The following is a 16,102-nucleotide window of genomic DNA, read 5'->3' as shown; positions in this document are numbered from 1 at the left end:
TACCTCAGAAAGTAACCTTATTTGGAGATTGGGTTTTATCGGAGGTAAAGTCCAGTTAAAATGAGGTCACTAGGGTAGATCGTAATCCAGTATAACTGGTGTCCTTATAAAAAGGGGAAATTTGGACACAAACACATACCCTGGGAGAATGCCATGTGAAAATAAAGGCAGAGATCAGGGTGATGCTTCTATAAGCCAAGCAACCCAAAGATGGCTAGCAACCTGCCAGAAGCAAGGGGAGAGGGACGGCGCAGATTCTTCCTCACAGCCCTCAGAGGGAACTGACTCAGCGCCTTGTCTCAGACTTCTCAGACTGTGAGACAATACATTTCTGTTGTTGAGTCACCTAGTTTGTGGTACTTTGTTACAACAGCTCTAGCAAACTAATACAGCAACTAATAGATCATTAAGATGAACTTCTGATGGTAGCTCACTATCATGGTTTTGTTTTGCAATAAATAAATAAATAAATAAATAAAATTTTGGGGAAAAGTTAAAAGATGTGGTGACTCTGCTATAACAAAACCAACTATTAATTTATAGGGACAAGATTTCTCAGTGCTTATATTGTATGAAAAAAAAGGTAGGAAAGTAATTGGTGTTGTACCCTGTCTTTTTTAGCAATAAGTAATAGTTTTCTATGGGTTCATTAACTAACTGGGCCCTATCCATCTCTTTAAGAGCTGAATTTTCCCTCAAAGTTATTTTTTTATAAAAATTCTTATTTTCAGATAATTGTAGGTTGATACTGCAGTTATAAGAAATAATACCGAGATCTCATATACTCTTTAACCAGTATCCCCCCAATGGTAACATCTTGCAACTATTGTACACTATCACCAAATGCTACTTTTTAGGTTTAACCCTTAATTTTCAATGTTCATAATTTATATTATCTTTAAACCATCTACACTACTCATAGCAGTAATGATGGCATAATCTAAATAAATTTTTAATACTTACAAATTCATGGTTACAGGAAATTAAAATTACAATTTATGAAGTATGAAGTAATAGAGAAGTATGATCAATAAAAGGTCTAGTATGAAGTAATAGAGAAGTATGATCAATAAAAGGTCTTCAAGCATAAAAACATATCACATTAGAATAAACTTCTAGGCAGGAAGATGGATAGAATTCTAAGTTAGAGAGGACAAAGGAATGATGAAGAATTTCCAAAAGTTAAAGAACTTATTCTTGCTTTTATTTATTTATTTTTAGTCTTTTTTTTTTTTTTTTGACAGAGAGAGACACAGAGAGAGAGAGAACACAAGCAGGGGGAGTGGGAGAGGGAGAAGCAGACTTCTCGCCGAGCAGGGAGCCCGATGGGGCTTGACCCCAGGACCCTGGGATCATTACCTGAGCTGAAGGCAGATGCTTAACGACTGAGCCACCCAGGCGCCCCCTTATTTTTGCTTTTAAAAACAGGTGATGGCTGAAATAAAATTGATATTTATTTACATTCTATCAGAAACAATTAAAAAGAGTGATGTAAAGGTTTTATCTTAAAACATCAATATTTACAACACATTGGAAACTATATATTTTACAACTATTCATGATGAAAAATGCTTGATGTCAAGTTAAAACTGAATAAAGGAGCACACCTATATTCATAGCAGCATTATTCACCATGGCTACACTGTGGAAGCAACCCAAGTGCCCCCCCCCCCAGGTGAAAGGATAAGCAAATGTGGTATATCCACACAATGGAATATTATTCAACTTTAAAAAAAGGAAGGAAAGAAATTTTGACCTATACTACAACATGGATGAGCCCTGAGAACCTTATGTTGAGTGAAATAAGCCAGTCACAAAAAAACAAGTACCGTATGATGCCACCAACATGAGTTATATCGAGTACTCAAAGTCATAGGACAGAAAGTAGATTGATAGTTGCCAGGAGCTGAGGGCCGGGGGGATGGAGAGTTATTATTTAATAGGTGCAGAGTTTCAGTTTTGCAAAATAAGAGTTCTGGAGATGGATGGTGGTGATGTCTGTACAACAATATGAATGTACTTAATACCACTGAACTCTACACTTAGAAGTGGTTAAGATGGTAGATGTTATGTTATATGTATTTAACCACAGTAAAAACGTTAAAAAAAAAAGAGTGAAGGAGTACATAGTCTTTCATATTTGGGGGGGATACAAGAGCAATAAGATGTGATGAGAACTGCCACTGTTTATTCTTTCCTTTGTTAATGGATCTTTAGGCTGTTTCTAGTCTTTGCTGTTATAAACAACACTACAGTGAACATCCTGGTAAATATTTCCTACAGTCTATGTACAAGATTTTCCCTAGGGTATCACCTTGGAAGAAGAACAACTTCAAGAGGATATTGACCTTGAGAGCAGTGACTAACTTGGAATATGAGCTTCTCTTCAACCTCCATAGCTATTGGCACATTTTTCTCCAAAGTGATGGTACCAGTTTATCCTCACACCAGCTGTGCCCGAGTTTCCATTTACTCACATGCTTTATATAATTCTTAGTTTTGTCAGTCTTTTCAATTCTGTCACTCTGAATGTCAATTTGTTGGTGCTTAGAGAACCTGATTTATTTCCGACCAGTTGTCCAGTACTAATTTCCACAATAAATGAGACTTTAGCTCCTCTTTTTGTTTCTGCGCTGTCCTGGGTCCTGCTGTACTCACAGTTAAGGCTCTGGCAAAAAATACTCAGTCACAACATAAACCTATAAAAAGGCTCATTTCTCCTTCCTTCTTCCCTCCCTCCTCCCTCCCCCCCCTTCCTTTCTCTCTTTCCTTTTCTTTCTTTCTTTCTTTCTTTCTTTCTTTCTTTCTTTCTTTCTTTCTTTCTTTCTTTCTTTCTTTCTTTCTTTCTTTCTTTCTTTCTTCTTTTCTTTCTCTTTCCTTCCTTCTTTGTCTCTCTCCCTCTCTCTCTTCTTTCTTTCCTCCCTCCCTCCTTCTTCTTTCTTTCTTTCTCTCTTTCTCTTTCTTTCTACAATTTGTTGTCTTGATACAGTGTATCCAAAATAGAAACTTTATTTTTTTAAAGACTTTATTTATTTATTTGGGAGAGAGAACGAGAGAGAGCGCGCAAGCAGGGTGAGGGGCAGAGGGAGGAGCAGGGAGCAGAAGGTCAGTGGAAATTTTTCTTTCTACACAAGATGGTTCAGTCTTTCTTCGGGCGCTGGCGGAGGATCCCTGAAGTCACCTCAACTCAGCCATAAAGCTTTCACTCCCACGTCCTATACACTGTGACCTTGCCGGCGGGAAGCCCCCCGGGCAACTTTCCGAGGGCACCTTAGCGCTTCTCTTCAGGCACCTGGGCGGTGAGCCGTGGAAGCGGGCGGGCGCCGCCACGGAAACATCGCCAGAGGAGGGCGATTGGTCGCCCAGCTCCCCACCAGCGCCGCCGCGCAGGCGGCAAGGGCTCCGACCGCTCCTGCGGCACCTGACCCATTTGGAAGCGTTTTCTCCTCGGCGAGCGGGGGGAGGGAGTTGTGAGCGCGGAGAGGGGAAGGCGGAAGAGGCGAGCTTGGGAAGGCGAGCGAAGACCGGGAAACCCCGGGGCTTTGCCCTCGCTCCCTCCGCCTCCAGCCCTCCAGCTTCTCCCCCCTCCGTCTGTTGTGCGGGCGGAATGGAGGGCGTTAGAGGGCTTCTCAGGATGGTCTGCACCTTCTCAGTCCAGCAGGGATGAGAGAAATGAGCTGCCTCTCCATACCTCAGACACCGAGGTGAACTGTCCATCAGGAATGTTCCTACATGTGCCCAGAGGCGGAGCCCTGAAATAGGACCCCCCTCTGCCCCATGGCCAGCTTCTCCCTTGGACTGGGGACAATGTTTCCATGGCCCCCCAGGTAGTTGTGCGGGGCAGAGGAGCTACATGGAGCTGGGGTACGGGTGGGGTGTGCAGTTGGTGTCCTGTTTCAGGGGACCTCTTCGAGTTCTGCAGGTCCCCGTGCTGAGAGACGCGCCAGCAGTGGGGACAGGCAAGGAAACACGTGACGCCAGATGGGGGTGCCAGGATGTGGTGGGTGCAGCGAGGACAGGAGCCCAGCCAAAGTCACCATCCTTGGGGGCGCGGGGAGCAGAGAGAGGCTGGGGGAGGGCGACCAGGGCCATGGGCACAGCTGTGCCTTAACCCAGTCTTAAAGGAGGCCAAGGGCAGAGCTGGGGAGCCAGGCTGAAGGCACACATTGTTGCAAAGGCAAGGTGGCCAGAAGCGGCGCAGTGTGTTTGGGGAACCCGCACCAGCCAGGTCCTTTGAGGCAGAGTTGATGATGGAGAGGAGGTGGGGTCATTGTAAGGACTGCAAATCTTCTTCTCTTCTCAGTTGCTCATTCTGCATCATTTTCTGGGCTAACCTTGGCAGAAGTCTAAAATACCCACCCTGGTTGAATCAGAGCCTGAAGCCCTCCCACCATTTCCCACAGAATTCATTTTTCTGTGCACGGCAAGGACCTTAACAGGGCAGCCAGCACATTTCCCACTCTTACCCCGGAAACAGTGGCCCCTAAAGAAAGTCAAGGCCCCGTTTTCTTACAGCATACACAAAAATAAACAAAAAATGGATGAAAGACCTAAATGTGAGACAGGAATCCATCAAAATCCTTGAGGAGAACACAGGCAGCAACCTCTGTGACCTTGGCAGCAACGTCTAGCTAGACACATCTCCAAAGGCAAGGGAAACAAAAGCGAAAATGAACTATTAGGACTTCATCAAGATCAAATGCTTTTGCACAACAAAGGAAACAGTCGACAAAACCAACAGACAACCGACAGAATGGGAGAAAATATTTGCAAATGTCTTATCAGTTAAAGGTTTAATACCCAAGATCTATAAAGAACTTATAAAACTCCACACCCAAAAACCAAACAAGCCAGTCAAGAAATGGGCAGAAGACATGAGCAGACATTTCTCCAAAGAAGACATACAAATGGCCAACAGACAATTGAAAAAATGCTAAACATCACTTATCATCAGGGAAGTATAAATCAAAACCACGATGAGAGACCATCTCACACCGATCAGAATGGTTAAAATTAACAAGTCAGGAAACAACAAATGTTGGTTCGGATGCGGAGAAAGAGGAACCCTCCTACACTGCTGGTGGGAATGCAAGCTGGTGCAGTCACTCTGGAAAACAGTATGGAGGTTCCTCAAAAAGTTAAAAATAGGGCTACCCTATGACCCAGCAATTGCACTACTAGGTATTTACCCAAAGGATAAAAATGTAGTGATCTGAAGGGGCACTTGCACCCCAATGTTTATAGCAGCAATGTCCACAATAGCCAAACTATGGAAAGAGCCCAGATGTCCATGGACAGATGAATGGATAAAGAAGATGTGGTATATATGTACAATGGAATACTACTCAGCCATCAAAAAATGAAACCTTGCCATTTACAATGACATGGATAGAACCAAAGGGTATTATGCTAAGCGAAATAAGGCAATCAGAGAAAGACAAGTATCATATGATCTCACTCATATGTGGAATTTAAGAAACAAAACAGAGGATCATAGGGGAAGGGAGGGAAAATAAAATAAGACAAAATCAGAGAGGGAGACCAACCATAAGAGACTCTTAACTGTAGGAAACAAACAGGGTTGCTGGAGGGGAGGGGGGGGGGGGGGGTGGGAGAACTGGGTGATGGACATTAAGGAGGGCACTTGATATAATGAGCACTGGGTGTTCAATGCTACTGATGAATCACTGAACTCTACCTCTGAAACTAATAATACTCTACATGTTAATTAATTGAATTAAAAAAAAAAAAAAAAGGTCAGGTCCTGGCCTTATGCCCTTGCTCCGGAAGGGCACAGAGCTCAGCGCAACACAGAGGCAGAAACTGAGGTGCCAGAGTAGGCTGGGCAGGACCATGAGGTGGGGGTGGAAAGAGGAATGAGTGCCTCAGGGCCTCTGGCAGGGGAAGGAGAGAGGAGGGATCTAGAATCTAGAGTTGGGAGTGAACTCAAAAAGACCCACTCGAACCCATTTATGTTATAGAAGTTCCAGGAGGGTGAGCATTTTACCACAAGTCACTAAGGAAGGCCTCACTGAGCAGGGACTAACGGCCCAGGACAGTCGCTCGCCACGAGGCCCGCCCGTCGCCCACCTTGGATGAAAGCTCAGGGTCACTGGGTCCAGCAGGGGGCGATGTTGCTCTAGTTTTGACCCTGTTGGGGGTTGGGTGGGTGGACGGAGGGAGGTAACCTGAATTCAATCTGCGCCGGATCCCAAGCAAAACTGAAGCAGGTGCAAACTCCCGCGCAGCCACGCGGTGCCCAGGCCAGTTGAACCTCGCCACCTCGCCCCAGTATCCCCCGCTGTAGCTCCCGCCCCTGCCTTTCTCAGGATCGCCACTCCGACTCTCAAGTCCTCTTACGGGCTCCTTCGAGCCCGACTTTTTTTTGGTGACCGGGATTACTACTGGGGAGTGGGGTGGGGTGGAGGGCGGGATTTGTCTTTTTACAGGGGATCAAATGACTAAAGATGGAATTTCTGGCCCACCAGTGGGCGGGGAGATACCTGGGGTAGACTCTTAATCGCCCCCCAATGCTTCAATAGCTACCTTTAGTCTTAAGCCATCTGTGCAATGCCTCGTCCCTGGAAATAGCTAGAATGTCAACGCTTCATCGGTGTGTGTGGGGGAAATCCCCATTTGTAGCACCCCTCTTCTTTGGGCCAGGCTAGGGTTTCTCCGAATTCTCCATCCTGAAAAGGGACCGACTGAAGATCCTGGGCCGTTCCAGGAGCCGGGAGGCCCGGTCGGAGGGCTGACCTGGTCGCTCCCCGGGGGTCCCCTAGCGGGGACCGCTCGGCCGAGGCGCGGAGGGGCCGCGGGCGGGGATCCTCTCGCTCGCGCCTTTGGACCTGCAGCCCCCAGAGGGGCCCTGGACCGGGGGTTGGGGGGAAGAGTAGGAGGAGGGCAGCACAGGGCAGGAAGCGGATGGGGTCAGTGGGGGGAGTCCTGGCGGCAGGGGGAGCATCCGGTCCCCTGCCTCCCGCGCGGGACGCGGAGGTCGCTGTGCCGAGATGGGTCCCGGCGGCGGGTGCTGGGAGAGGGAAAGCCTCGGAGCACTAAGGTGGGAGGTTCCTTTGGCCTTTTCACCGATATCATTCCGAGTTTGGTTTTAGTTTACTTGGAAGGCGGGGCTTGGAACCAGAGCCCCTTGGTCAAAATGCGTCATGCTGTGAGCCACTAACAAGTCACTAGGCCCAGTCTGTTTCTTCTGGTGACAGGAATCCTCATTTTTGATTATTCACGTGGATCCAGAGCTGATTAGACCCAGGGGGGCAGGGGGTGCAGTGTAGCGGGGGGCGGCTGCACTGAATTTGTGGCTCGGCAGATCCCTGAATCTCTCTCTGCCTCAGATGTATACAATCAGTACAAAGTTTTGCCTTCTTTTTTAGGCTAAAAATATTTTGGAAAATAGAAAATAGAAAAGAAAAGGAAAAATAATCACCATGGTGCCAATATGTAACTCTAGTCATGCTCAATAGTTTTTTTTTTTTTTAAATATTATTATATTTTGTCCTTTTTTGTTCTAAGCCTATACTGATGTATTTTTTAAATTTTTTTCTATCACTGTCATCGTATTTTCTATTCAGGTTTCCAGCCTGCTTTTAAAAATTCTTATGCCATACACATTTCTCTTATAACATGTTTGTCATGAATATCACCTGATATCTGCATAATAGTCTGTTCATATTTTGTCCAATTAGCCCCAATTAGTTGGACATTTAGATTGTGTCTACTTTTTCATTATGATACAGTGATTTCTAAATAGCATGTGATTTCTTTTTTTAAATTATTTTTTCTAAATAGTATGTAATTTCAATTTTTATTTCTTAATTACCTCTAGAGTTCTTAAAAGGGGTTAACAATTATTTAATTGGATAGATTTATTTTTAATTTTATTGTCCTGTGGTCTGAGAATGTGGTCCATATTTAAGTTTTCTGGAATTTTTTGAGCTTTTGATTGGTGATTGATTTTGTAAATTACTTTAAGCATAGTGTTGAATGAATGAGTACAAAATTCTATATATTAGATCAAGCTTAGTAAAATACGTTATCCATACCTACTATGTCCTTTATTTTTTATCTATTTGATCTGCTAATTTCTGAAAGAATTGGAAGTTTTCAAACTATGTGGATTTACCATTTCCTTTTTATATTTCTAACAGTTTGTGCTTCACATATTTTACTTATTTGTTAAAATGTTTTCCAGCTTTATTGAGACATAACTGACATATAACATTGTGTAAGTTTAAGGTGTACAATATGATGATCTGATATATGTATGTATTGTGAAATGATTATCACAATAAGAAGAGTTAACACATCCATCACCTCACATAGTTACATTTTTTTCGCCTCTGTGTGTGAGTTGAGAACATTTAAGATCTACTCTTAGCAACTTTCTTTTTTTTTTTTTTTAAAGATTTTATTTATTTATTTATTTGACAGAGAAAGAGAGATAGCAAGAGCAGGAACACAAGAAGGGGGAGTGGGAGAGGGAGAAGCAGGCTTCCCGCAGAGCAGGGAGCCCGATGCGGGGCTTGATCCCAGGACCCTGGGATCATGACCTGAGCCGAAGGCAGACGCTTAACGACTGAGCCACCCAGGCGCCCCTTACTCTTAGCAACTTTCAAACATACAACAGTATTGTTGATTATATTCACCATGGTGTACATCACATCCCCAAAACTTACTCATCTTATAACTGGATGTTTGTTTCTGTTGGCCATTTTATTTCCATATTTTAAAGTGATGTTATGAAGTGTACGAGGACAAACAAATAAACAAATTGGCATATATATCTTTTTTTGGCTTTTAAATTATTTTCCTGGGGCACCTGGGTGGCTCAGTTGGTGGAGCAGCTGCCTTCAACTCAGGTCATGATCTGAGGGTCCTCGGTTGGAGCCCCGAGTCGGGCTTCCTGCTCAGTGTGGAGTCTGCTTGAGATTCTCTCTCCCTCTGCCCCTCCCCACCGCTTGTTCTCTCTCTCTCTCAAATGAATAAATAAAGTCTTTAAAAAAAAAAACAAAAAAATTTTATTTTCTTGGTCTGGATTTTTGGAGGGAAATGACGTTGAAAGCCAAACTGGCCTCCGAAGGACTTGACAAATGCACACGGTTGGCTACCACATGGGAGTGCTTGCTTCATTGAACTCTGGTCCATAGCAGGTGTCAAATTAACAAAACCAAAAGCAGGACAGTTTTATTTTTGAGATAAGAAATGGGATACTTCTAAAAAATTTGCTTTGATTTTTATTGAAGTTGCCTTTTTTTCCCCTGCAAGTCTGATGATCATTGAATTTTCTCTGTCGTATGTGGGTTGTTTGTTCTTGTCCTTTTGTACTTCTGTTTTCTGACTTGTAATGTGAGGAGGTTAATCTCTTTTAAGTCTTACATCCTAGGAATTATGCTTATGTTTATTCTCCTGCAAAACACCTATTGAAAAAGAAAAAAATCCAGCCCATCAAACCAGATACCATGAATTCTCCCTCTCACTCTGCTGCCCCCGGTCCTGAGCAGAACTTTCAGTGTGACACACAAAGCAGGTAGGGGTACTGTGGAGCCTCAAGCTTATACAATCAAGGGGTGTGTGTGTGTGTGTGTGTGTGTGTGTGTTGCTTTAAAAACATTTTTTTTAGAGTGGTGAGTTCTTAGGGTAATTGGGCTGAAATATGGGGGAAAGTGATGTCTAGTGAGATTACATGATTTTCCTGGTATTGATAGATTCCTGTTTCATTGTCCCCAAGATAAAGGGAGTTTGATGGAGACGGAGGGGAAAGTAAGGTGTAGGAAGCTGGAGTCTTTTGCTTTTTTCCGGGACTAACCAGATGAGGAATGGCCCAGTCTGTCATATACGAGTAGCCCCATCCATTTATAGTATACCTTCAGTGTCCTTTTACTGTCCATGTGATCAGTAGAGATGACCCTTCTTTCATTTCTGATATTAGTAATTAGTGTCTTCTCCCTTTCTTTCTTGGTTAGCCTGGCGAGCAATTTATCAATTTTATTGATCTTTCCTAAGGACCAGCTTTTAGCTTTATTGATTTTCTCTATTGTTTCCCTGTTTTCCATTTCATTGATTTCTGCTCTCATTTTTCTTTTTTTTCTGCTTGTTTGAGGCTTAAATTCCTCTTCTTTCTCTCATTTCTTAAGATGGAAGCTTAAGTTATTGATTTTAGATCTTCCTTCCTTTTTAATACAGGCATTTAATGCTGTAAATTTCCCTCAAAGCACCACTTTTGCTGCATCCCACACATTTTGGTAAGTTGTGTTTTCATTTTCATTTAGTTCAAAATATTTTTCCATTTCTTTTGAGATTTATTCTTTGACCCACGTGTTATTAAGAATTTTGTTGTTTAATCTCCAAATATTTAGGGATTTTCCAGATATCTTTCTGTTACTGATTTCTAGCTTAATTTCATTGTAATCTGAGACCATACTTTGTATTATTTCTATTCCTTTAAATTTGTTAAGGTCTGTATTATGGTTCAGAATGTGGTCTGTTTTGGGAAATATTCTGTGTGAGCTTGGGAAAAAATTGTATTCTGCTGTTGTTTGATGGGGTATTCTATAAATGTCAACTAAATCAAGTTTGTTAATAGTACTGTTCATGTCGATTAGCTCATTACTGATTTTCTGTCTGCTGGACCTATCAATTGCTTAGAGAAGGATTTGAGATACCCAACAATAATAGTGGATTTGTCTCTTTCTCTTTGCAGTCAGGCCAGTTTTTGTCTCAGAGATTCTGACACTCTGTTGTTAGGTGCATACATGTTGGATTGTTAAGTCTTCTCAGAGAACGGAACTCTTTAACATTATGTAACGCCCCTTTTTAATCCTGATACTTTTTCTTGTTGTGAAGTCTGCCCTATCTGAAATTAATATATCTATAAAAGAAACACCTTTCTTTTGATAAGCATTAACATGATACAGCTTCTCCCATCCTTTTGCAACCCATCTGAGACTTTACCTTTAGGCTTCTTGTAGACGATATATGGTTGGATCTTGTTTTTTATATCCTGACGATCTGTCTTTTAGTTGGTGTATTTAGACCATTGCCATTGAAAGTGATTATTGGTGTGGTTAGATTAATATCTATCGTATTTGTAACTCTTTTTACTTGTTGCCTTGTGCTATCCATATAAATAACTACTTCTCAATGTTTTTCCAGCATATGCCTGAGCAACATTGTGACTGGCTATGTGTGCAGCAAAATGTGCTTCCTCACAGCTGTACACAATGAGGCAGTTATAAAAACACTCATGAAGCCCTGCTTATAAAGTGAATTTTTGGAGAAAACCCACCGTTCATCAATGCGGCGGTGGGAATTTAGATTACGGTTCACTGACCTAAAGGAATACCATGTAACAGTTAAAAGTAAGTCTATACATTCATATGTTCTGGAATAAAACAAATTCTAACATATATGAAGTGAAAAATGAGTTGCAGAACAATATATACATTATGATTCTTTTATATAAAAGTTACGTGTGTGCATGTGGGTGTGGGCATGTGTATGAACGCACAGAAAACGCTGTGATATTATGCCAGCTGATGTGGTGATGGTGGATTTGGGAAACAACTATTAGTTACGAGTAGCAAACTACTAGTTTTTCTGACAAAATCGTATGGATAGTATTTTTATTAAACTTTAAAACAATGAAAGGAGATTAAAGGTGCTTTTCCTCAGGAGGTCACATGACGTAAGCAACTTCCTCTAACCTCAGCACTTGGGCTGCTCATCTGAAGTGAGTGAACCATCCCCGTGGTGGCCCCGGGGCCAGGGCTGCAGGAACAACAATGTCCCCAAGCACTTTCCAATTCCAGCGCTGCCCTTTTCCCCATCCTCTAGGACTCTGGGCAAATTTATTAAAGGTGAACACTCTGTAGGTCACCAGGAGAGGGGTCACAGCTCACCAGGGCAGAACTAGAGTCGCCTAGGATTTGGGGTGGGGGTGGGGTGCTGGAACACCCTGATGGGACGGGGAGGGAATCCGGTGAAAATGTGAAGGATCCACTCATGTGGACCTGCCCTTTTTGCCTCTGATTCTCGGGGACCCTGGGGCCAAGCAGCTTTGGTGAGGTCACAGCATGGCTGTACTTTGCAGGTAGGCATCATGAGACGGGGATTACTGAAATGCCTTCCCCTCGAGGCCCTGCAAAGAACAGGAGGGCTCAATACATGCCCCAAATGGGCAACAGGCTATGAGGTACTTGCTAAGGATGAGGGATGATTTACTCTGTGACTCAGTTAACCAGTTCCATGCAGTGTCACCTTCCATGGAAGGAGCCAGGATTGTAGCAACTCCACAAGCCTGGGGAAACAAGAGGATTGACCCTCAATTAATTTAGGACCCGAAGCCAGAAAAGACAGTTTCTGTTTCTTCTGAATTCTCCTCAAAAGGAGGAAATCACACACACTGAATCACTTATTGTGATTATGCCCTCAAAGTAAGCTAGTTCATCTCATTTGGGAGAGTAGGGTGAGGATTTTACCCCTCCCTCTCGGGTGTCATCGTGGGTTTCATCCCGTGGTTAGTCAAGGTGAATTTCAGTAGTGTGTGACCTGCAGTTTAGTTCCCTGACATTTGGGATCAAGGGTATAAGGGTGTATACGTGCAAGAGACATCCTCATGCTTTCTTTTTTAAAAATTTTTTTAAAGGTTTTATTTATTAATTTGTCAGAGAGAGAGAGAGAAAGAGAGCACAGAGGAGGAGGGGCAGAGGGAGAAGCAGGCTCCCCGCTGAGCAAGGAGCCCGATGTGGGGCTCAGTCCCAGGACCCTGGGATCATGACCTGAGCCGAAGGCAGACGCTGAACCAACTGAATCACCCAGGTGCCCCAAGACATCCTCATGCTTTTAAATTTTCTCCCAGCTGAGTTGTGAGGTGGGTTGGTCTTGTCATCTCAGGCTGGAAGACAAGCCAGTCTGTCCCAGATGTTAGTGAGCTTGTTCTGACGGAAATGTCCTCTCCGAGATACACCATATTAGACACAAAGACACAGCTTCAAGATGTCAGTGTTCCCCAGTTACCATACAGGGTCCGTGTACTCTAATCTCAACTATTCTTAACAGACTGACTATAAACATTCATGTGGAAGTCTAAAGGAGCACAAAAAGCTGAGATAATTTCACTGAAGGGTAAGGGGAGAACCCGTTTTTCCAAATATCAGGATTTATAAACTGTAGTAATTTTAACAGTAATAAACTGATAGAAGAGAGTAGAAGGCCCAGAAGAAATATATATGAAAATGTTGGGGGTGGCTGTACACATCAGTGGGTAAAAGATTTAGTCACAGTGCTGTGACCACTGACTTTCCTTGGGAAAAATATAAAATTTGATCCCTATCTCCAATCATTTGCAAAAATATATTCCAGATGGAGTGGAGGCTAAATGTGAAAATAAATGCTTTAAAATTTTTTGAAGAAAAATATTTTTATGACATAGGATAAGGGCAAGATTTGTTGATCAAGACATAAAAACACAAACCATAAATGTCTGACAGTATATTACCACATTAAAATTTAAAAAAAGAATGTGGGACAAAAACTAGTAAATACAAAGTTCAAGGACAGATCTCAGATTAAGAGAAAATATTTGCAGTGCATAGAAGCAACAGAGTATCATGATCCATAATATATAAGACTATTACAAATTAAAAAGAAAAAGACACGTGACTCAATTAAAAATGAACAAAGGACATGCATCAACCATTATCCATATAAAAAGACCCTAAACCTTAAGTGAATAAGGGAAATGCAAATTAAAACAACTAATATCATTTTATACCCAGATTAGCAAAAATTAACAAGACTAATCATATCAAGCATGAGGAGAGGGCCAAAGAGCTCTTATGCAGTGTTGATGGGACTGTAAATTGGTACATCCACTTTGGAGACAATTCAGCAATATCTAGCAAAAATGAAGCTACTGACCATTTCCTCCAACTCACCCTCCCTCTCCGACCCCAGCACCTGCACTTTCAGGTTCATCACTCAGAGAAACTTTGAAGTATAAGAATGTTCATGGAGGTAACAAAGAGCAGAAACTGGAAACTTGTAATAATAAAAATTGGAATAAAGTTAAATATCGAATAATAAAGGAATGGATAAATAAATGGTGCTAAATAACAAAGTAAGTGAACTAGATCCACAGGCATCAACACAGATAAATCTCAAAAATGTGCCATTCAACGAAAGAAGCAAATTTCTAAAGTGTACATACAATCTGACATCATTTATAAAACATAAAATCACATGCAAAATAATGGTCTTATTATTTCTTATTATCATTATTTATAAATACATACTTATATAATAAACATATTGTGATAAGGTTGGGGCCAGGTGGAACTCACAAACTTGGGAGGCGGATTGCTTTGGCGGTGAGTGGTAGTGGAGGGTGGAATGGGGTGAAGTAAGTATTAACATTTTGTATCTTGAAATAAAGAACTGAAGAAAATTTGGCGAAATGTTAAATTGTATAAATCTGACAGTGGGTATCTGGGCATCTATTGTATGACTTTCATTACTTTTCTTTATATTTGAAATATTTAATAATTCAAAACAAAATATTTAAAACTTCTGTCCTCTTTGGAAGGTTAATAGACTAATCATGTAATGAGTATCTGCTGTGTTCAAGGCACTGTTTAAAGTACTAGAATTTCCAAGTTAATGAAACAGGCTTTGCCGCCACAGGGTAAACTTCAGGCTATTCAAAAATAGCCAGGCAACAAAAGATGTAACTTACAACTGTCTATAATAAAAAATATAAAATTTTAAAAAAATAGCCAGGCAAATTATCTATCTGAGAAGGGGCTAATTTCCAAAAATATAAAAAACTCACACAACTCAATAGTAAAAAAGACCCAAACAATCCTATTTAAAAATGGGCAGAGAAACTGAATAGCCATTTTCCCAAAGGAGACATTCATATGGCCAAGAGTCACATGAAAGGGTACTCAACATCACTAATTGTTAGGGAAATGCAAATCAAAAATGAAATATCACCCCACACTTGTTAGAATGGTGATCATCAAAAAAACAAAAGATAAAAATGCTAATGAAGATGTGGAGCAAGGGGAACCCTTGTGCACTATTGGTGCGAATGTAAATTGGTGAAGCCATTATGGATAACAATATAATGATTCCTCAAAAAATTTAAAATGGAACTACCATATGATCAGCAATTCCACTTATGGGTGTATATATATATATTTGGTATATATATTTGGTACATATATATATTTAGTATATACTTCTGGGTATATATATATATATATATATATGTGTGTGTGTGTATATATATATATACCAAAGGAAATTATTTTTTTCTTTTTTAAAAAATTTTGTTTATTTTTTATTTATTTATTTATTTATTTTTTAAATTTTATTATGTTATGTTAATCACCATACATTATATCATTAGTTTTTGATGTAGTGTTCCACGATTTATTGTTTGCGTATAACACCCAGTGCTCCATTCAATACGTGCCTTCTTTAATACCCATCACCAGGCTAACCCATCTCCCCACCCCCCTCCCCTCTAGAACCCTCAGTTTGTTTCTCAGAGTCCATAGTCTCTCATGGTTTGTCTCCCCCTCCAATTTCCCCCCCTTCATTTTTCCCTTCCTACTATCTTCTTCTTCTTCTTCTTCTTTTTTTTTTTTTTGACATATAATGTATTATTTGTTTCAGAGGTACAGGTCTGTGATTCAACAGTCTTACACAATTCACAGCGCTCACCATAGTACATACCCTCCCCAATGTCTATCACTCAGCCACCCCAACCCTCCCACCCCCCACCACTCCAACAACCCTCAGTTTGTTTCCTGACATTAAGAATTCCTCATATCAGTGAGATCATATGATACTTGTTTTTCTCTGATTGACTTATTTTGCTCAGCATAATACCTTCTAGCTCCATCCACATTGTTGCAAATGGCAAGATTTCGGTTTTTTTGATGGTTGCATAATATTCCATTGTGTATATATACCACATCTTCTTTATCCATTCATCTGTCGATGGACATTTTGACTCTTTCCATAGTTTTATACCAAAGGAAATTAAATCACTATCTTGAAATGGTATCTGCATCCCCATGTT

This window comes from Mirounga leonina, unplaced genomic scaffold (assembly GCF_011800145.1).
Source record: "Mirounga leonina isolate KUSES-001 unplaced genomic scaffold, KU_Mleo_1.0 Mir_125, whole genome shotgun sequence".
Classification (NCBI taxonomy): Eukaryota; Metazoa; Chordata; class Mammalia; order Carnivora; family Phocidae; genus Mirounga; species Mirounga leonina.
This window is presented reverse-complemented; position numbering follows the sequence as displayed.